The 22134-nt window shown below is 43.1% G+C and overlaps 1 protein-coding gene across 1 annotated transcript in view; it reads right to left on the minus strand.

Moving 5' to 3' along the window:
• LARGE1 (LARGE xylosyl- and glucuronyltransferase 1) overlaps positions 1–1882 on the minus strand; it is a 612831-nt gene extending 610949 nt beyond the window's left edge. The window contains exon 1 of the mRNA XM_036759140.1: positions 1658–1882. The gene's annotated coding sequence lies outside the window, so the exon portion shown is untranslated. The remainder of the gene's footprint in view (positions 1–1657) is intronic.
• Positions 1883–22134: the final 20252 nt, after the last annotated feature.

A 22134-nucleotide genomic window follows, 5' to 3' on the forward strand; every position in this document is an offset into this window, starting at 1 on the left:
GGGAAGGGTTTTTCTGCCCTTATCTGTTTCTTTGTCCTCCCTTAGGGCACACCCTGATCACAGACAGTGTCTTCTCTTCTATTGCCCATTTCCTTGGTGGTATAGCACCGATGGGACTGGAGTCTATAATTTTCGGTTAGTAATTCTGGTTCTGCCAACTATAGTTTCAAAAAAGAAAAAAAGTACATTAGGAGAAATGAGAAATCTCAAGGCAGAGCCTCCTAACAGTATGAATTGGAATGTACTTTGTGATCCAATTTATTTATACCACCTATTTGTTGATCTATGTATGTAAACATACACATTTCCAAAAGGTGGAACCTTAGTCTTGTCCTAGTCTATTGAATGACCCCAGCTCACTTCTGATGGTGGGCAGAAGGGAAAAATGGGGGGACTAATGCAGATGGGAAAAATCTCTAAAAAGTAGGGGGGCACTTCTAGCCTATGTCCCTATAAAGAACTTGCTTCTTTGCTAGGGAAAGGTGGACGCCTCCATTCATCTGTCCTAGAGGCCAGCATTGGAGGGACAATCTCTTGGGTCCCTTATATAAGCCACTGTAAAACTTTGTATGACATTCACTGAAAATGTAAGCTGCTCCCAAAGGAATTCCTTTTAATGGACTCAGTGACAAAATTCACAGGTTCTGAATTCAGCGGAAACCTGCTCAGCTCAGATACATCATGGGCAGAGGGGATGGGAAAAATAAAATACATCCCCATTTAAGAGGGCCACACAGGGTATGGATTCCATGCACCTGGCTACAATCTGTTCCCTCTAAGAGAGCCATTTAAGATCAAATGGTTTTGGGCAGAGCCCACAGGTTTAATCAATTCAAAATAGACTAGGCTATGCTGATAGATTACAGGTTCATTCTTCAGAAGGAAATAAAAGGTGGAGCCAGGTAATCACACAAAGGACATAATAGCTGGTATATACAAACTTTGGAGCACCTGAGCCCTTCAGAATCACTGACATTTACACTGTGAATGCCTGAGCTTCTCATTTATCGACCAACTCATCAGCAGCAGCTTTGTCTAATAGTAATGAAACGTCTTGTCTAAGTGATACCTATGCTACCCGCAGACTAACTGCTCCAGTGGAAGACCTGGGTGCTGACTCGGTTATACCCTGCCTACTAACCCACTCACCCCTATCCAATGTGAGTGTAGTCTATACAACATGGAAAACAGAAAAGTTCTCTCCCCAACCCCCTTCCCGGGATCATGCCAGGACAGGCAGATGTGTGCCCTGCACGGTCGGAGGAGGGGACTCTTGTAAACCAGTCTTTCCAAAGGCATAAATGCCCACCAGCATGCCAGGGGGCACTCCCCGCTGTGTGCCAGAGGAGTGTGTGCGGGGAGGGGGGGAGCGGTGCACTGAGCTGTAGAACAATCTGGGGACTCTGAGAGGAGGAAAAAAGAGGGAGTAGGAGGGGAAGGAAGGAGAGAGGAGCAGAAGGGGGGAGAGAAGAGGAGAGGATTTTCTTTGCAACTACTTCACTCTGGATCTCACAGCTGGGGAGGGGGCGGTGACTAAGCCCCTCCAGCACCTCCAGATCCACGTTCTGGAGTGACAGCCACAGGTTTGGCTAACTTGTCCCGAGGAGGTTAAAGGAATCCTCCTCAGGCGGGTCGCTGCCGTGCCCGGCGTTCTTACCTTGAACGCTGGAGCCGCCCTGTAGAAGGCGGAGAAGGCGGCTGGGACAGGCGGCGGGCTCTGCTTAGCTAGGAGGTGTCAGTCCAGCTCCGGGGATGCGCGGAGCAGCTGTGCCAGGCGGTGCCAGCCGAGGCGGCCAGGAAGCGGCTGCTGCTGCCGCTCGGGGTCCTGCTGCTCCCCGCTGCTGCTGCCGCCAGCGGGGCTGCGGTCCCTGCCCCGGCTCCCGCTCCAGCGGCTCCCGCCGCCGCGGCGGCCGGCTGCTGTCCGTGGGACTCCTCCTGGGCACCGCCGGGCACGGTCCTCATGGATCAAGGCCGGGGTCCGCGGTTCCCCCCAGCCCCGGGCCGGGAGGGCTGGTGCCCTTTAGGGCCTGCCCGCTGCTCCTGGCCACGCCGCTGCCGCCGGGGGAGGGGAGGCTGGCCGCGCCCGCCCGGGCCCCGCTGGCCCCGGCCGGAGAGGGGTGGAGAGGAAGGGAGGGCGGGGAGGGAAGGCCCGGCCCGGACGGCTGGCAGGCAGGGGGAGCGGGCGGGTTCGGGGCGGCCTCTTCGCCCCCTCCCCCAGGGCCTGCGCCGCTCGCTGCTCCGCGGGAAGGAGGACGATCCGGAGCTGGAGATGGAGAAGAAGGAGGAGGAGAGGGCCTCGCCCGGCCTGGGAAGAGGAGGCAGGGGGCGGGGGTGAAACCCCGAGAAGGTCACCGAAGCGGAGGCGCCCGGAGCAGGGCGAGGGGGGGGACAGTGGGGAGGGGGCCCGGAGAAAGGCAAAGGAGGCGTCCCCGCCCGCCCCCCTCTCGAACGCTAGCTCCTCCTTCTCGGCCGCGGCCGCCCGAGCTTCCCCGGCCTGGGCTGGCTTCCCGGGAACTGTCCGTGCACAGCCGCCGGCGGCTGGGGCTGCCCGGACCGGGCGCTTCTTCTGGGCTGGCCGCGCCGGACTGGCCTGGGCTGGGCTGGCCGCTGCTCCCCTCGGGGCTCAGTGCCCGGGCTGTGCGCGCCGAACGTCCCCGGAGCAGCCTGGCCCCGCCGCCGCGTGCCCCGGGCTCGGGCTCAGCAGCTGCAGTGACTGTGTGTCTGTGTCGTGTCTCTACAGCTGGGGGGACCAGCAAGCCGGGGCCGGCTCCGGAGGAGGAGTGGGGCGGGGCCCCGAGGGGCGGGGCCTGCAACCCCCGCCCCCCAGTTCCCCGTGACCCCGTGGAGAGGGCCGGCCGGCCAATGGGAGAGGTTGTAGCCGGGCGGCCGCGAGGCCAGCCTCCTCCTCTGCGCCCTCCCCCCGGCTCCGCCCCCAACCTCTCCGGCCTCCCTCCCGAGCTAGCGGCCACAACACCCGGAATGGGGAGCCCGTAGCCAGGATCCGGACTGACGGGTGCAAGCTGGGGATCTGTGGGCCCCCCAGGCTCCCTGGCGGCAGCTGCTGTGGCTCTAGCTCTCCATCTCGAAAGCCAGTGGAGGGGAAGCCCACCCCCCGGCGGGTCAGCCCACGGCGACTGGCTGCCTTCTCTGGTTCCCCGAGAGAGCTCCCTTGCTGCTTCTAAAAACAGCCCCCGTTGAGCACGCACTAGATCTTGGCCAAAGGGCTGAGGCGCTCGGAGCGATAGAGGAGGAGGCGAGGAAGTTTTTTCACCTCTTTCCTCCTCCTCTTCCTCCTCCTCGGATCACAGCTTTTCTCGGATACATGCACAAGCTGAAAGCAGCCGTGGGAAGACCCAGTGTGGGCTTTGGACAGCATCCTTCGGAGGGCTACTTCCGAAAAGGGATGGGGGGGGGCGCGTTTAGAATTTCTCTGGTTCTCTCCTTAGTGGAACAATTCCCACGCATCCCTCGCCACACCCTGGGTCCCTCATATACTCCTCCTCTAGCTTATTTTTTTTTCTTTCTGCTCCACCCACCCCCTTCAGAAGCATCCCATAGCCCCCTTTCCTTACAGACCTCCAGAGAGGCTCAGCTTGTATCCATTGAAAGCTAAACTGGGAACCGTGTCCGGGGAAAAAGGTTAGGCTACAAAAATTGGTCTCATCTTGAGGGTGGGGGTGGGCGGAAACAGAGCAAGAGTGGAATTACAAGGGAGAAAGCCGGGGACCGGGAGAGAGGGTGGTGTCTGGGGAGCTGAAGATGAAAGGAGGAGGCCCCTTGGGAAACCTGGGAGGGGCAGGAAGAGCAATAGAGAAGCTAGGGGGACAGCTCCAAGTTGGGAAGGCGAGGAAAAGGCTGACACTCCCGATCCAACTCTCCAGGTTTTTTCCCAGCTCCTCTCCCCAAGCTTCTGAGGTCTCCCAGCGAAGGGTCGTCCAGCTCCTGAATCCCAACAACTAGCAGGCTTCCAGGCTGGTCATCTCCCTCTTCCTTTAGTCTCTGTAGCTCTTGGACTCCAAAGAACCCTGGGACCCTTGGGCATGATGGGAGAGAGGATTGAGAGTGCAGATTCGGGGATCAGGAGGGCCAAATATTATTATGGAGGGAGGAGGAGCCTGAAAGGAACAGTGGGACCCCAATTTCTGGGACCTCACCCTACAGGGTAGCGTTCTGCTTAAGGAACAGAGCCGAGCATTCTGGATGCTCATGAGTCGCCATCCAACCTGAACTCCCGGCCTTTGCCCAGGTCGCCACACCCTTGGCACGGTGGCAGCCCAGTCTCGGTCCTCCTACATCTCCACTCTTACAACCCTCCGATACCACGAAGCCAACGGAGCTTTCTTCCCAAAAGAGGGATCTCCCAGCGGGAGAGCCAGCTGAGCGAGGGAACGCCGAAATCCGTGCCCAGGCGCGCCATGGAGCTGCGGGACAAGTTCACGGTGACGCCCGGGGCCCGCTGCCTTATCTCTCCCCGCGATGATGCTAGATCTTTCCTGGGAGCCGGCGAGGGAGATGCTATCTGCCTTTGATGTCATTACATTGGCAGCACCGAGCATAATATGATAAAATATTATCTAATATCCCGGAGCCTTATTAAAGTGTCAAAGTTTAATGTCAAGGCTTTTTAGCTCAAACGTTGCTTCGGTTCTCTTGGTGACGGGTAGGTCTGTTCGGAACGTATTGAAAACAAAGGGATCGTATTTATGTTTTATTTTATTTATTTATTTGGTGAGTGTCCAGCGCTCTCCCCATCTTACTCACTTCCTCCTCCCTTCTTCCACCCAGACAAAGTTAAAACAAGGATGTGGGCTTCATTTTTATCCAGGCGCTCGGCTTCACTTCATTAGTGGTGTAAAATGTATTATTACAATACATTAGCATATTAATAAAGGCGATGTGACCCGGGGAGGGAAGAAGAGATTTGAAATCTACAAACAAGGAAGGAATAATCGAATAAGAGGAGGGAGCAAAAGGCAAAGGAGAAGTGACTGTGTTTGAAGGGTGAAGAGAGGTGGTCTGATGAGCCCTAAGAACTGCACAGACAACCAACCGAGCAGTAGGGAGGTGGAATAGCTCTGCACTTGAGTTGAAAGGACATTGGTCCAAGTCTCCCCACTTCCTAGCCACGAGGCCTTGGGTCATTCACTGTGCCTCTCTGAGCCTGTTTCCTCCCCTGTAAAATGAATGGGTTTGACTAAACCAGCTTCTTGTGCAGAGAAAGGAAAAACACTTCTAGGCTCATAGCCCTAGAGCTGGAAGGGGTTTCATAAGCCGTCTAGTTCAACTACACCAATTTACAGAAGAAACTAACTCCCAGAGATGCATGTTTTTGTGGGAGGAAGGTGGGGGGGGGAGGGGAGGTCTGAGTGACCTTTTAGTCATAATAGTCCTAGAGATGGAACTAAACTCAGATGACATCCATCTGACTCCTTTTATTTTAACATATGAGAAAACCCTGAGAACTTATCAGACTTGGCAAAGCCACACAGATTGGTTCAGTTGGAATTTGAACCAAGGTCTTCTGACTCTTTTCCTTGTGGCAGTTGGTATGGACTCAAATACTAGGTTTGTCTCAGAGTACTAGATGATCTTAGCTAAGTCACACTAAGATTCTCAGTTTCTTCATCTGTAAAATATAAGATTAGATTGGATGGCCTCTGAGGTCCTGACATCTCAAAATCTTGATTGCTAAGGTATCTTCCAACTCCAAACCTATAACCTTTGATGGCCCTTCCAACTCTAACACAAAATTCTGAGATGCTACGTGGTCCCAACTCTTCAGCTAATTAGCCGAGAGATCTGAGCAAAGTCCCTTCCCATAATTGAGCCCTGATTTCTCTCTAAATGAGGGAAATGGATTTAGATCAACTTCAATAATGCTCTTAGTTCTAAAATTCCATTATAGAAAACTCGCCATTTTGTTGATTAGCATTCTTTGAATTCACACTGAACTGAATTAAAAGCTATATGCCCTTTAAGAATGATATACTACTCGATCAGTTGGGTACATTGGGAAAAGGGTTTCAAATCTGACATACAATAGTAGATAAGCATATTCACTGTTTGCTTTTTTTGTGATATCAATTAAATGGCAATAGCCCAAATCTCAAAGTGGATATTGCTTCTCCTTTTATTTTCTTAAATCTATTGGCTTCCCAGAATGCTGCAGGATGGGAATCTTCATCAAAATGAAACATTTTCCATAGGGAAGTCACCTCCTGGAAGGTGAATGCTCTGTTAAACATCACCCAAATACCAGATTTGAAAGATCTCTTTTGAAAAGTCAGTAAATGCTGCTGAATTCCCAAGCCCAAATACCCTCAAGAATGTTGAATAATTCAATAGATTCCTGATGAATTCCTGAATCCAAAAAAAAAGAAAAGAAAAAGAAAAAAAAAATAATATACATGCGGAAGAGCCACCCAAGGGCATCCCCTCCCCTGCTGATGAATTCTCGCCTTCTCTGGCAAACAAAGTAGAAATGCAATGAAAGGATATGTACCAAGAGCAATACAAAATAAAGTATCTTTTAAGATCCTTCCCTGCTCTAAAGCCTTTAATCTTATGTCATGCAAATGAAGTCCAGATTTTGAAAAAAAAATCCTTCTACCCTCAAGGAAGGGTTAAATGAAAACTGGAATTTCCTAAACCTACTGCCATCTGTTTACTTCTGAACTCATATTATGCCTGTCAGAAAGAGATTGAGAAACGGCCTCTCTCAGGAAGGGTCAAGGGGACCTGAGTCAGTCTCAGGAAGCCAGAGAGCTGAAATAGCCACTAGGGGGCCCTAAAGGCATCTACAAGGAGAGACCAACAACTATCCTCTCCCCATCATTCCATCTCCCCCATTCCTCTGTCCTGCCTTCAGGCTTGAAAAAGGAATCTAAAGTCAGTACTCAGAAAAGGATGAGGGTGCAGTTTGGGGGCAAAGAGAATTCTGTTGTATGCATTTGTGTTTGTGTGTGTGTATTGGAGGTTTGCAGGGGGGATGAGTGAGGCTAGAGAACAGGAATTAGGGATGTGATGTACACACACATATGTTGTGTGCACATGTATATTATATGTGTGTACATATGTGTGTATATACACACAACTGATAAAGGAGGGAATGGAAGTTTGATTTGTGTGCAGCACAGGCACGTGTATGTATACTTACACACATATGGGCATATATATGTATTTGTATATGTGTGTAGAAACACACCTATACATATATGTATGTATATCTCCATATCTATCTGTCTGTCTATCTGTATATTGACCCCTTCTTTCCACCCCCCTTCAAATATCTGATATATTTTTCTGTCTATAACTACCCTGAAGGGGCTGAGGGCAGGGTGTGATAGGTAGTGAACTTAGAACAAGAAACTCTAAGTTCCATCCATGACAGGGTGAGTAATGAACATAACTTCTCAATGCCTCATTTTCTTCAACTCTAAACAATGATGATGGCATATGTAGGGTCTATTTCATAGAGGTTCTCGTGAGTTTTTGTAGTAGTAATGGTAATAAGAACCTTCAAATCTGAGAATTAGAAGGCACCTCAGAGGCCAGCATGCTAAAGCCAATAGTTAATCATTTATTCAGTGAGCTAAGTGGAAAGCATTGACAATTTTTGTTTGTTTATTTTTAGATAGGGGAATGTGGTCATGGTCAAAATCTTAAAGTAATTCCTTTGAGTTTCCTATTAGTATTTATTTGGAGAGGCAGCATAGCATAGTATCTGACCCTGGAATCAGGAACACATGGTTTAAACTACACTCTCTAATCTATATTGGCTGCACAAATCTCTTAATCTCTGTGTCCCCCATCACCCCTGAAAAGAGCCCCTTAAAATTATAAGAGCTTCAGAACTCTTTCCTGGGCCTTCTTTCTCTATGGTCTTTCTTTCAGTGAACTCTAACTCCAAATGGCTCAACTATCATCTCTATGTAGAAGTCTCCAACATCTATTTATTCAGCCCACCTTCCTCTCCTGAACTCCATTCCCTCGTGACCAACTGCCTATTGGACTTCTTCATCATCCGATGAACAACTGATCGTCCCATAGGCATCTCAAAATCAATATGTCCCAAGCATTAGCATTTATACTTTCCCCAGACCATCCCCCTCTTCCTAACTTCCCTGTTTCTTTTCAGGTGACACAGGTTTACAAACTCAGAGTCATTTTCAACTATCCTTTTTCCTTCATCACTCATGTTCAACCAGGTGCCAAGTTTTGTTCCTTTTCTCTTCAAAAGATCATCTGTATCTGTCCCTTTCTATCCACTCAGATGACTACCACCTTATGTCAGGCTCTTGCCACCTTTCAACTGGATTATCATAACAGCTTCATGATTAATCTCATGTCCAGTGTCTCCTTTCTCTAATCTACCATCCATGTGGCTGCCCAATGGATATTTCTGAAGCAAAGAAGTCACATGATCAGACCCATGCTTTAGCAATAGCAATCGGTGTTTCCATTTTTCTATGGGGCAAATAATAGATTCTTTTGTTTGTCACTTAAAGCCCTTCTCCAGCTGATTCTAGCCTAATGTGCCAGGCTTATTAGATACTATTGTATGTGATGTACTCTACATTCTAATTGGCTTTTTATCACACATCCCATTCCTAGTATCTTCTCTGAGCCTTTGGCCCAGGACTTTTCCCAATGCCTGGAATGTGATCTCTCCTCAGCTCTGCTCATAGAATTCTTTAGCTTCCTTCAAGACTCAGCTCAAATACCAATCTATGATCTGGTCACCTGTGTTCTACTAAAGGGATAAGTGAAATGAAAATATTTTTTAAAGAGTTGAAATAGTTTTTCAACAAATTGTAAATTACACATGTAAAAGGTTTGGTTTTTGCACAAATACTTAATAATTTTCTTGTTCATGTTACTTTGAAATGCCCTGAAAAATCTCAGAACAAGTCATAATCTATGTGGGGTGAATAAGGCTACTGAACAGTGGAAAAAAAAACCTAGGGCAAAGATCTATCTTGTCTACTCCCTGCCCCCCAGCACTTCCCAAAAGGTGCTAGTGACTTTTGTTTGGAAATTACTTTGTATATCATTTGTGCATGTGTGCCACACACACACACACACACACACACACACACACCACAATAAAATGTAAGTTTTTTGAGGGCAGGGGTTATTTCCTTTTGCTGTATACTCAGAACCTACAGAAGTGCCTAGAACATAACAGGTTCTTGCTTAATGAATGAATAAATGAATGTTGCACACAAGGAGTGATTTTCCACATACTAATGAAATCACAGGTAAGGACGAAAACACTTCTTTTAAAAACTTTTTATATGTCTCCTAAGCAATGAAGCCCATTAATGATTTCATATGGCTTTTTATACTAGGTGGTTTTTGAGAATGTCTGATTGACATTACCTAATAATCTTCCCATATTTTGACAGTAAATAGGGTGAGGAAACCCTCTGAGAATTCAGAAGAGGAGCAACTAGGTGGCGCAGTGAATAGAGAGCTGGCTCTGAGGTCAGGAAGACCTGAGTTCAAATCCTCAGACACTTACTAACCTGTATGACCCTGGGTAAGTCACTTAATCCCAATTGCCTCCAAAACAAAAACAGAAAAACAACAAAAAACAAAAACAGAGAATCCAGAAGAAAAGAGTTATTTCATGGAACAATATTAAGTGTTAGAGCTGTCAAAAAACTTAAATATCATTAGACCCAACCACCTCATTTAGCAAATGGGTAACAAGGTCCCTGAGAATGGTAGCAACTCATATAAGGCCACACAAATGGCTCATTCATGTGGTCATTCATTTATTCAGCATATATTCATAAAACACCTATTATGTGTCAGACTAAGCACTAGGGATACAAGCACAAAAATGAAACAGGAATTCACAATTTATTGTAAATAATACCGTCCCCTTAACATCAACTTGTCTTTGATCCTTATACATTTTACATAAAGTAATGTGGCAGATCACATAGACATAAGCAAGACCTGAGTTCAAATTCAGTCATGGACACATACTGACTATGTGACCTGGGTGAGTGGGTTAACTTCTTAGTTCCTGCCAGCAACTTTCTAAGGCAGAGGTATCAAACTCTCTGACTACAAAACTCTCCAGTGTAGCCCAAACCAAATTAAAATATAATTGGGAAATGTTTGACAAAATAAACAAAAATACAATATGACATAGATAATATTAATTTGTAGTTTTCTAAGTCAATATGAGACCCACAGGGATCTATATATATTCGAGCTTGACACCACTGCCCTAACACTATAAATTGTGGAGAAGGCACTAGCATTGCTGGAGGCAGTTTCTTCACTGGGTAGTTCCCTATCCCAATGAAATCATGGGTCCAGGACCTATTCCCGTGTCTCAGGTATGCCTATACAAAGTATATTCTTGCTGTCTCCTCCATTAAAATGTACACTCTTTAAATTAGGGACAGTTTCACTTTGTCATTAGATGCCCGCTGCTTAGCATGGTCCCTAGAGTTTAAGAAATGTTCTTCAACTTATAACTGGCAGCAGAGTGAAGTCTGAGATGCAAGTCTTCTGATGTCTAGTCAAGGATTTTCTCTCCTAGTTGTGAATCTAGGCAGGAACAAGTGATCAGAGTAGGCAAAAGGGCACATAAGATACCACCATTGTTTTAGCTAATGGCCAAAAGAAAGAATTAAGAAAAACAAAAAACTTCCATGATAAGTGAGCAAAAAAGAAAGCCTTTGCTATCAGATTAATTAAGGGGCATTGAAAAAAATCACCAAATGAGTGCTAATGGAAGTATGATACAAACATAATTTAACTAAAGCACAAAGCAAGTGGAGAATGGAGACACTAGCCTAGCAATGGGAACAAAGCCTTGGTTTCCCCACTGAATGGAAAACATTTTATATTAAAGTCATGCATATTCTCCACACAAGACTCGAGCATCCCCAAATTACCTTTTGAAAGACTGCTAAACATACACCTCAGAGCCAGGATGCTAATGAGAACAAATCTACCTTCAGATGAGGAATTCCATCACTGACAAAAGAGGGTTATTGTCTCACCAACTGTAAAAGTCCAAGATGGTAAAACCTCTTCCCAGGCATCCAAGTCACAGACTGCCTTGTGACAATTTGTGCAATTCACGAGCCAAAGAACCACTGGAAATAGTACCTCAGAGGGAAACTGGAAGATGATAAGGTCCAATAGGGATCCTATTGAGTCTTCCTATAATGCTTAGCCCCAAATAAAGCTGAAAAATTAGACATGAGAGATGCAATGAACTTGATAGAGGTTATCAATAAAGAAACTGAGGCCCAGTGAAAAGGGAACTGCCCATGGGCAAATAACTACACAGCAGAATAATTATTGAACCCAGAGCTTCTGATTTTAATTTCAGTATTCTTTCTGCTAAGCAGGGGTGAAGAACCAGAGGCCTCAAGGCCACATGTTACTCTTTAGGTCCTCAAGTGTGGCCCTATAACTGAATCCAAACTTCACATAACAAGTCCCCTTAATAAAAGCCTTGTTCTGTAAAATTTGCTACTGACTAGCAAATTGAGGTGACCATCATCAAGTGGTGATCAAATGCATAAAATATTTAACTTTTGATATATACTCTGAAGTCCAGTATAACTATGCTTCTAATAATCCAGTCTCCTTTAATAGAATGTAAGAAGAGAATTGGAAATCAAAGGGATGCCCATTAATTGGGAAATGGCTGAACAGGCTGTGGTATACGAAGGTACTGGAATACTATTGAGCTATAAGAAATGGGGATGATACGGACTTCATAACAACCTGGAAAAACCTACATGACATAATGCTGAGTGAGCGGAGCAGAACCAGGAGAGCATTATACACAACCACAGATATATGGATTCTGTGAGGACTAACCCTGACAGACTTTGCTCTTCTCAGCAACACAAGGTGCAAAGACAACTCCAAAGGACTCACAATGGAGAATACTATCTATATCCAGAGAAGGAACTATGAAGTGTGAATGCAGATTGAGGCACACTTCATACTCGCCTTTTCCCCCCCTTTTATTCTCTCTTTTGTTTTTGTTTTTGGGTTGTTTTTATTGGTTCTGTTTTGTCTTTCTTATGATTCATTCCATTGGTCATAATTCTTCTCCACAACTTGACTAGTGTGTAAATTAATTCAATGTGAAGTTATATGTGGAAGTTATATGGGATTCCATGCCGTCATGGGGAGGGAGGGGAGGAGGAAGGGAAGAAAATCTGGAACTCGAAATTATGTAGAACCAAGTGTTGTAAACTAAAAATAAAAAAAAAAAAAGAAAAAAAAGAAAGTAGAAACACACAATAAATTGTTTATAAAGGAAAAAAAAGAATGTAAGAGGAGAATGCCCTGAGGACAGGAGTTATTTCATTTTTGTCTTTATATTGCATTGTATAGCATAGCACCTTGCATATAGTTGGTACTTAGTAAATGCTTGTTGGCTTCTTGAATGCCATACACTTGTCTTGGAATAATATTGTAGTCTATTAAACCCTCCTCTATAAAATGTTATTCTTATAAAATTTGCCACCTTTCTAGCACCTTGTACCTGTGCCATTGATTATTTGAGCCCATGTGTAGTACTTAACATTAATCTGTATTAAATTTCAGCTTGTCAGATTCAGCCCATTGTTCTAGCCTACAGGTATCATTGTGGATCCCAAGTCTTATGTTCAATGTGTTAGCTATTCTTCCTAGTGTTATCATTTGCAAATCTCATAAGCATGGCATCTATACTTCAATCAATCATGTAATTAGCAAGTATTTAGTAAGCACTTATTATATACCAGACAATCTACTGAGGATCTAAAGACCAAAGACAAACTAAGAAAAAGCTCCTGTAGAAAGTTAGCTATTCCAAATTCAACAAACACCATTAAGGACTCATTGTGTACTAGGAAGTGAGATAGTTGCAAATTATAAAGAAAGCAAAGCTCCAGCCCTTCTATAGCTTTGTCTATCCAGTGATTAAAGTCTTAGAGAAAAACATAAGCATCAAAAAGAGAAACATATGACACTACACTAGGAACAGAACTCAATTCGAAAAGTATTTATTAAGCACTTTTTTATGGGCAAAGAACCTCATTTTATATTGATATGAAGATGATTCTTCAATATCTTTTGGGTCAAATAATTCTTTTTTTGCGGGGATCAAGTAATCCAACCAGTATTGGATCTATATAATCATATTTCATAATCAAAATTATGTCTCCTATTGTGTCACAAGAAGATTACCAGAGAGTTTGTTAAATTTTCTGCTGAAATCTAGGCATACCATGCAGTGGGGTAAACCCTCCTTTTTTGAGTCACAGGTGCTGTGAGTAGCTTCTGGAAGCAGTTGGCTTTTCTCTTCAGCCCTTTATTTTATTAGTTTTTGAGAGTTAGCATGGGGTAATTTGCATAACCAAACCCAGCTGACCCAAAATGAAAACAGAAAGAGGAAAGATAAGTGGGAAGAGAATAGGCCTGCTTTGAAAAATTCCAAAGATTCAGTGGCAAATGCTGATGTGAGGTGATAACATAAGCCAGAAGAAACCATCATTCCTGCTGGGAGCAAAGGTACAGTTGAAAATGAACTGTCAGAAGCAGAGATGGTGGCACAGTCAGCCATCAAAGGGGAACAGTGACTTGAAAAAATAACTCCTTGCACAGGACTGACATAGAAGACTAAGTCCCATAAGACCCCACCCAAAGTAGTACTACAAATAATGAAAAAAAATTATAGGTTTTTGGAATTAAGGGGTCTAGTGGGTTGAAGGAGTGTGGTAAGTAATCACTTGACCCACTTTGGATTTCGGTGTGATTCATGGCTAGCCTTTATAATTTAAATAACATGGTTTTAGATTTTAGGCCTTGTGATTCTAAATGCTTATAAGAAGAGATGGTGGGTTACCCCAGAGAAGTGTCCAGTTCTTAAGTTCCCACATTCTTCTTAGGCAAGGGCAATGAAACAAAGAAGTGAGAAGTTCCCAACCTATGTCTGGGCTTAGGTTGACTTCAGGAGGAAGCCTCTGAATGAAGGTGACACCAAATCTGTTCTATTCCCTTGATCTACTAGGCTATTAACCTTGTTGGAAGGAAGGAAGGAAAGAAATAAATAAAGAAAATAAAGAGATATAGAAAGAGAGATAGAATGAGATAGAAAGAAAGAAATAGAAAGAAAAAAGAAAGAAAGAAAGAAAGAAAGAAGGAAGGAAGGAAGGAAGGAAGGAAGGAAGGAAGGAAGGAAGGAAGGAAAGAAGGAAGGAAGGAAGGAAGGAAGGAAGGAAGGAAGGAAGGAAAGAAGGAAGGAAGGAAGGAAGGAAGGAAGATGTTGGTTTAGTCCAGCTTGACATGTTCTTAATAAACTCACAGTGATCACTGCTTCTAGTTTAAGTCCTCTAGTGTCTCCCCATTAATAGCATTCTGGTATTTTTGCATGGCTCAAAGTCAAGCACACTAGGCCACGTATTTTCCTGAAAATCTTTATTTATTTTTTTTATGTCAACAACTGTATATCTCTAGTTCTATGGAACTTCCACTATTTTCCATGACCTCCCAAACGTATCCACATTTTCTTTCACTTCCATGAAATATAATTTATCCTGCCTGGTCTGGTGAAAGGTAGCTAGGTTTTCTTGATCTACATCCTCACTAATCTTGGACTACAAATGCCTGTTAAATATTTTTGTTTTATCCTCCTAAGACTGAACATAAATTAGAAATAATTTCCATTATTAGTAAAAAATTAGATCTACAGGGTGTCTCTAAAGTCTGGACACATAGGAAAATTGACGGCAACATAGAGTTATTGCATCGAGTTCATGTGAATCTTGCAAAGTGCATCAACCTTTCCATCACAAATGATGGAAATCATATTGAAGATGTTATTTATTATTATTCCAATTAAATAAAATGTGATTGAAAATTTCATTCACTTCATTTCTTGAAAGTATGTATTTTTGCCTATATGTCCAGACTTTAGGAACACCCTGTAGAACAGTATTTCCCTCAATCTCCCCCATCTTAATGAAATTATCTATGTAGCAAGATATGAGAGAAATCTCTCATTTTGCAGAATGGAGAGTGTGTTCCATGCATGTACTCCCCATCCTTGCTAAACATAATCAGTGACTATGTTTGGTCCTTTGGTCCCAGTGACTACAGGGATGTGTTGAAAATGATTGGCAACTGAGGTGCTTAATCAGTAGGTTACGAGAAGAGTTTTAAAGGGGCACCACCCTCTCCTTTTTGAGCATATCACTTAGGACGCTAGTATCTATAACTTGGAATTGGGGGCAGAGTGGGGCAGTAACCTGGAATGGAGACAGAATAGCAGCCATGATCATGAGGCATACAGAACACATGGTTTGCTAAGTGAGCCAGACACTGACCCTCAAGTCCCTGGCTGCCTCTTTGGTACAGTCTCCTTCCCTCAGAATAGGTCACTGATAATCTTGAAAAGTAGATGTTTCCATCCTTAGCAGGTACTTTATAAATCTGAAGGTTCTTGGGTTGCTGTGTGAATACCTATTACCCAGTAAGAGGTGTTTTCACAATTACACCACTAATCAAAGCAGGAAGTGATGATATTATGATGATACTAATTGTGATGATGATATTAATGATGATGACTATGACCACTAGGATGAAGATGATGATAAAGCATTTGTATGTACTTTGCTAACATCCTACTAAGCATGAGAGATTCAAATACAAAAAAGTAATCCCTGACCTTGAGGATCTTACATTCTAATGGGGGTAGAAAATGTACAAAAGGGAGTTAGAAATGGGTGAGGGAATGAAGAATAAATATAAATGCATGATGGTTTGGATATACTCAGGAAGAGGCAAAGAGGTCAGATTCCAAGTGAGATATGGTGACCTTAAAGGGGCTAAAAAAATCATGCCTTGCTGGCTAGAAGATCTAGATTTTGTGAGTTGTTCAGGCATTACAGCCCTGATGTTAATGTGAAATATCTGTTCAGCAATTCTGCTAAGTTATCTTTACCTTTCAGGAAAGGACAATAGATATGATAATAGTGATGGCCAATATATACAGAGCATTTCAAAATTCGCCAAATGCTTTACATATATCATGTCCTTTGAACTTCAAAACAACCCTGTGAAGTAGCTGCTATTATCATCCCCTGGTTTTCAGAAGAGGAAAATGAGGCTGACAGAAAGTGACTAACTTGCCAAGGGTCACGTAGCTAGTAATTATTTACGGTAGTATTTGAACTCAGGATTTCCTGACTCTAAGTCTAACACTCTCACCACTATATCAAGCTGCCTCCCAGAGATATTAGATTGAATTAGAACACACACACACACACACACACACACACACACACACACACACACCCATTCAGTCCAAAGATGGGCCATTGTTATATGATGTAAATGTTTTGTTTAATTTGAGCATACAGATTTTTCATATTTAAGGATTTCTTTTGTGATTCAAGAAATAATTAGCTGTCCTATACCTGATATCTTGGTATAGAAAGCACCTTTTTATACAAGGGACCTGGTTAACCCCTTTTAACAGAGAAACTAGTCTTGAGTCACAACTAAGCTTTGTTTTGGTAATTTTCCTTGGAATGCTGGGATGAAGATGTAATGATCCAGAGAGTGTCAAGAAAAGCATGAATCCCCATTGGGTCAGGTCCTACTGGTATTGAACTCGGACCATAGGAATGTAGAGCCAAGACTCCATTCAGGGTGCCCCGTAGCTCATGAATAACAATCAGCAAGGTAATTAAAATATTTAGAAAATGCCCTGCATTTAGTAGAGATGATCTTTCTTTTCATTTGTATTAGTATTCCTAGTGTTTAATGCAATTCCTGGCACATTGCTGTTCAGTCCTGCTCCACTGGTGACTCCACCTAGGGTTTTCTTGCAAATGTACTGGAGCGGTTTCTCATTTCCTTCTCCAGTAGATTAAGGCAAACAGAGGATAAGTGACTTGCTTACGGTCACACAGTAGTAAGTGTCTGAGGCTGGATTTAAACTCAGGTTTTCCTGACTCCAGGCCCAGCACTCTATCCACTGAGCCACCTGGCTGTCTCTACCTGGCACATAGTAAGTACTTAATGAATACTTGTTTCCTTCTTCCTTTCTTTCTTCCCTCTCCCTCCCTCCCTTCCTTTTTTCTTTCCCCTTTCCTTTCCTTTCCTTTCCTTTCCTTTCCTTTCCTTTCCTTTCCTTTCCTTTCCTTTCCTTTCCTTTCCTTTCCTTTCCTTTCCTTTCCTTTCCTTTCCTTTCCTTTCCTTTCCTTCCTTCCTTCCTTCCTTCCTTCTTTCCTTCCTTCCTTCCTTCTTTCCTTCCTTCCTTCTTTCCTTCCTTCCTTCCTTCCTTCCTTCCTTCCTTCCTTCCTTCCTTCCTTCTTTCCTTCCTTCCTTCCTTCTTTCCTTCCTTCCCTCTTTCATTCCTTTTCTTCACCAGGAATTCATCAACCATTTCCTCATATTGCCCAGATCTTTTTAAACTTGACTTTTACCATGATATCACTGCTCTTTCTCCCTCCTTTGAGCCATATGCTAATGCTTTCCATTAGGCTTCTCACCTCTGGCTTCAGAAGATTCACACAGGAATGCATCTTCCTGATATGCAATGCTATTCCATCATCCCTTTTATCTAATCTACTCCTTTGAATAAGTTATTGCCACATTGCAGCCTGGTGTCTCTGTGTCAACGATTCTCTGTGATGCCTTTGAGTTTTAATTCTCCTCTTTGTTTTAAGATATCTTTTATTTTGTTACAAAACTTACTTGCCTGGAATCACAAAGCTAGTTTGTGACAGAGATAGAATTAAATACCTCTCCTCACCCAATGGCAAATGTTCTTTGATCTGACAATAATGCTTTCCTAGCCATGGGATATGCAGAGGCCAGAATGATGATCTTTAAGGGATACTACAGAGGAGTATCTTCCCTGAAGTAAGAAGCTGCTATAGATGATTTCTGAAATAACTTCCCACTCCCAAAGTTGGTGATTGTGGAGTTAGGACTCTGGAAATATGGGAACAGGCTTTGGGGATAGATTCCATCAAACAAAAGGCTTGTAAGCATATATTTATCTGGACTCTGGCAAATCTAATCAAAAGGATTTTGAATTAAAAAAAACAAACCGTAGAAATGGATTGACATGCCTCTAACCATTTAGAAATGTTATGTGTAGTTACACTGTAGAAAGATCAGTAGTCGAAATATTCAGAAATTCATAGGAGACAAAAACCAACATCAGTTACAACAGTAAGACCCATGGCCTCAAATAAACCAGGGGCAACTGGCGCCTGGGACACTGGTTGGGAATGGACTCATGGAGGAGATTTTTGAGGCAAATGGGGAAAATAGTTAACTGGGGGATGGTATAGGTCATTGGTGGGCTATATAATTTATAATCTTCTGGTTCCTACTCCCCCAGCCCAGCAGATAAAGACACAAATGACTTCCCATAAAGAAATCTCAAACTATAAGACATTGAAAAAAAAACCAAAAAGGCATGAAAACACATGCACAAAGTGAAATGGTCAGCTGTGTCTTTACCCTCCCCCCACAGTGGTAAGGGCAATAAATCCTAGAAAGCTCTAGCAAGAGATTGCTCTGGTGCATAAACCTGAAAATCTCTTTGGAATGCCTTTAATTGAAACTATGTGAGTCATAGTTTTGCTCTTCTCTAGTCTGGTCACACCACATCTGGAATGTGGTGTTCATTTCTGGATGTCGGATTTTAAGAAGAACACTGAAATGCCAGAAATTATTTAGATGAGAGTAATCAGGATGGCAAAGGGCTTCAGGCTGATTTTATTGGTAATATTTGATAATATTTGAAGGCTTAGGGGAAAAAGCAGTTCTGTAGGAAGGGAAGAGGGGGCAGGTGAGGGGGAATGAGTGAATCTTGGTCTCATCAGATTTGACTTGAGAAGTGAATAACATACACACTTAATTGGGTATCTTACCCCATAGGAAAGTGGGGCAGGGAGGGGATAAGAAAGAGGGGTATGATAGAAGGGAGGACAGGTTAGAGGAAGAGGTAATCAAAAGCTTACACTTTTGAAAAGGGACAGGGTCAAGGGAGAAAATTCAATAAAAGGGGACAGGATAGGATTGAGGGATAGTCTTTCACAACATGATTACTGTGGAAGTGTTTTGCATAATGACACATGTGTGGCCTATGTTGAATTGCTTGCCTCCTTAGGGAGGGTGGGCAGGGATGGAAGAGGGGAGAGAATTTGGAACTCAAAGTTCTAAAAAAAAAAAAGCTCAAAAAAAGGTGTTTTTGCATGCAACTGGGAAATAAAATATACAGACAATGGGGTAGAGAAATCTATTTTGCCCTATAAGAAAGTAAGGGGAAAGGGAATGTGAGGGGGAGTGGGGTGATGAGGGCTGACTGGGGAATGGGGCAATCAGAATATATGCCATCTTGGAGTGGGGGAGAGGGTAGAAATGGGGAGAAAATTTGTAACTCAAAATCTTGTGGAAATCAATGTTGAAAACTAAAAATATTAAATAATAAAATATTTAAAAATAGTTAATACACACTTTATATACCATAATGAAATAAATATATTAGGGAGCCAAGATGGCCATCAGGGTCTTACCAGAGCTCTCTCAGAAGTTCTGTCAGATACCTCTAAAAAAGTGAATCTGAGTAAATTTGAGAGTTAGAAGCCACTAGTAGACTGAGTGGGGCAAATTTCCAAGCCAGGACAGTCTGCAAGGTTGACAGGAGGAATCTGTAGGCTGGGAGAGCACCTGGCTTGGAGCTGCACCAAACTACACCAAAGCTGAAGTAGCTGCAGAAACAAGCCAGCAATCTAGGCTAGGAGAAAGCTGGGTGCATGAAACCGGCAGATATCCCAAGGCCTTCCAGCACAGGATGGGAGTCTGTCGAAGTGACAGGAGGCAGCAGCGCAGCACCTGTGGCTGCAAGACATCTATTCCTGAGGATTGCAGCCCAAAGGTTTGAAACTCACCTTCTTGAATTTCCAGGAGTCATAATGGGCAGGTAAATGGCTCCCATCCCTCCCTCCATGACCCAGAGAATACCTAGGGAAAAACCTTGTAATAGAGGAGCCAGAAGTCAGGCTTCAGTAGCCAAACAGCTGGAGTTCCAGAGTTCCAGAAGGGTGGAGCCAGCAAAGGTCAACATCAGGAAGCCAGACATGCCTTTGCACAGCCAGGGGAAGTGGCAGACACCAGCACACACAATGGCTGAGATTACCCGTGCTGGAGAGTAGCCCCAGGAGAAGAGGAGACTTCCATCAACCAGATGACACCTCCTCTACACCTAATTAAACTGGAGGCCATAGCACACAAAGCCAGGAACTAGGCTCACAATTCCCAGAACAAGAAACCTGGGACAGAGCTCCTTGAGCCCTAAAAGCAGAAATCCACTTTAAAGCCAGGAAAAAGCTAACCAAAATGAAGAAGAACATGAAAAAACCAAGGACTGTTGATTCTTTTTATGGAGACAGGGCAGATCAAAATACCAATTTGGAAGAGGACAGCATTGAAACTATACCCACATCTGATACCTCAAAAGGGAATGTGAACTGGTCTCAAGTCCAAAAGGCATTCCTGGAAGAGCTAAAGGAGGATTTTCAAAACCAAATTAGGGAGGTAAAAGAAAAAATGGAAAAAAAAACACTGATGCAATCAAGTCCTTAAAAAATAAGATCGGCAAAATGGCTATGGAGATTCAGAATCTAAATAGAGAAAATGACACTCTGAAAGGTAAAATCAACCAATTGGAAAAGGAGACTCAAAAGCAAAATGAAGAGAGCAATTCTGTAAAAATTAGAATTGAGCAAGTGGAAGCTAATAACTTTATGAGACATCAAGAAGCAGTCAAACAAAATGTAAAGAATGTAAAAAAGAAGACAACTTGAAATATCTGATTGGAAAAACAACTGACCTGGAAAACAGATCCAGGAGAGATAATTTAAGAATTATTGGTCTACTGGAAAGCCACGATGAAAAAAAGAGCCTGGACAGTATCTTCCAAGAAATCATTAAATATAACTTTCCTGATGTCCTAGAACCAGAGGGGAAAATAGTCATTGAAAGAATCCACCAATCACCCCCTGAAAGAGATATCAAATTGAAAACTCCAAGAAATATCACAGCCAAATTTCAGAATTATCAAGTCAAGGAGAAAATACCACTAGCAGCCAAAGAGAAACAATTCAAATATCGTGGAACTACAGTCAGGATCATTCAAGATTTTTCAGCTTCTACATTAAATGACATGAGAAATTGGAATATGATATTCTGAAAGGCAAAGGAGCTTGGACTACAACCAAGGATTAACTATCCAGGAAATTGAGCATAATTTTTCAGGCAAGGAAATGGACATTCAATGAAATAAGGAAATTCCAGACCTTCCTGATGAAAAGGCCAGAACTCAACGGAAAATTTGATCTTCACATACAAAATTCAAGAGAGATATAAAAAGGTAAACAGGGGTAAAAAAAAACCCCACAAACCTTGTTAATCAATAAGGGCAAATTGTTTACATACTTTTATATATATATATATATATATATATATATATATATATATATATATATATATATATATATATATATATATATGTATGTATGTATATATATATATATATATATCTCTGTGTGTGTGTGTGTATAAAAATATATGTCAATCTTGAGAATAGTACAGTTGTTATGATAAGTGAAAGGGATACACATAGACTGTGGGTGTCAGTATAAATAACCGATATAATGATAAAAAAACACAATTAAGAGATGTAAAGGGAGGGTTCTGGGAGAAGTGGTAAGGAGGTAGCAGAAAAGGGTAAATTTCATCACATGAAGAGGCACAAAAATACATTATAGTAGAGGGAAAGGAGGGAGGGAGAAGAGTAGTGTTTGAACTTTACTCTCACTGAATTTGGTTCAAGAAGAGAATAACATACTCTGATAAGTATAGAAATAAAACTTGTCATACGGGTAGCAGGAGGGGAAAGGGGAAAGAAAAGGTGGGGTTGGTCAGAAGGGAGGGAAGAAGTAGCAAGGAGAAAAGGGTAAGATAAGGGAGGGGAATCAAGAGAGAGGGTAAATTGAGGAAGGCAGTGGCCAAAAGCAAAACTGTTTTGAGAAGTGGAAGGGAGAAGGGGGAAATAAAAGCATAAATGGGGGAGGAGGG

Source organism: Trichosurus vulpecula, chromosome 5 (assembly GCF_011100635.1).
Source record: "Trichosurus vulpecula isolate mTriVul1 chromosome 5, mTriVul1.pri, whole genome shotgun sequence".
Classification (NCBI taxonomy): domain Eukaryota; kingdom Metazoa; phylum Chordata; class Mammalia; order Diprotodontia; family Phalangeridae; genus Trichosurus; species Trichosurus vulpecula.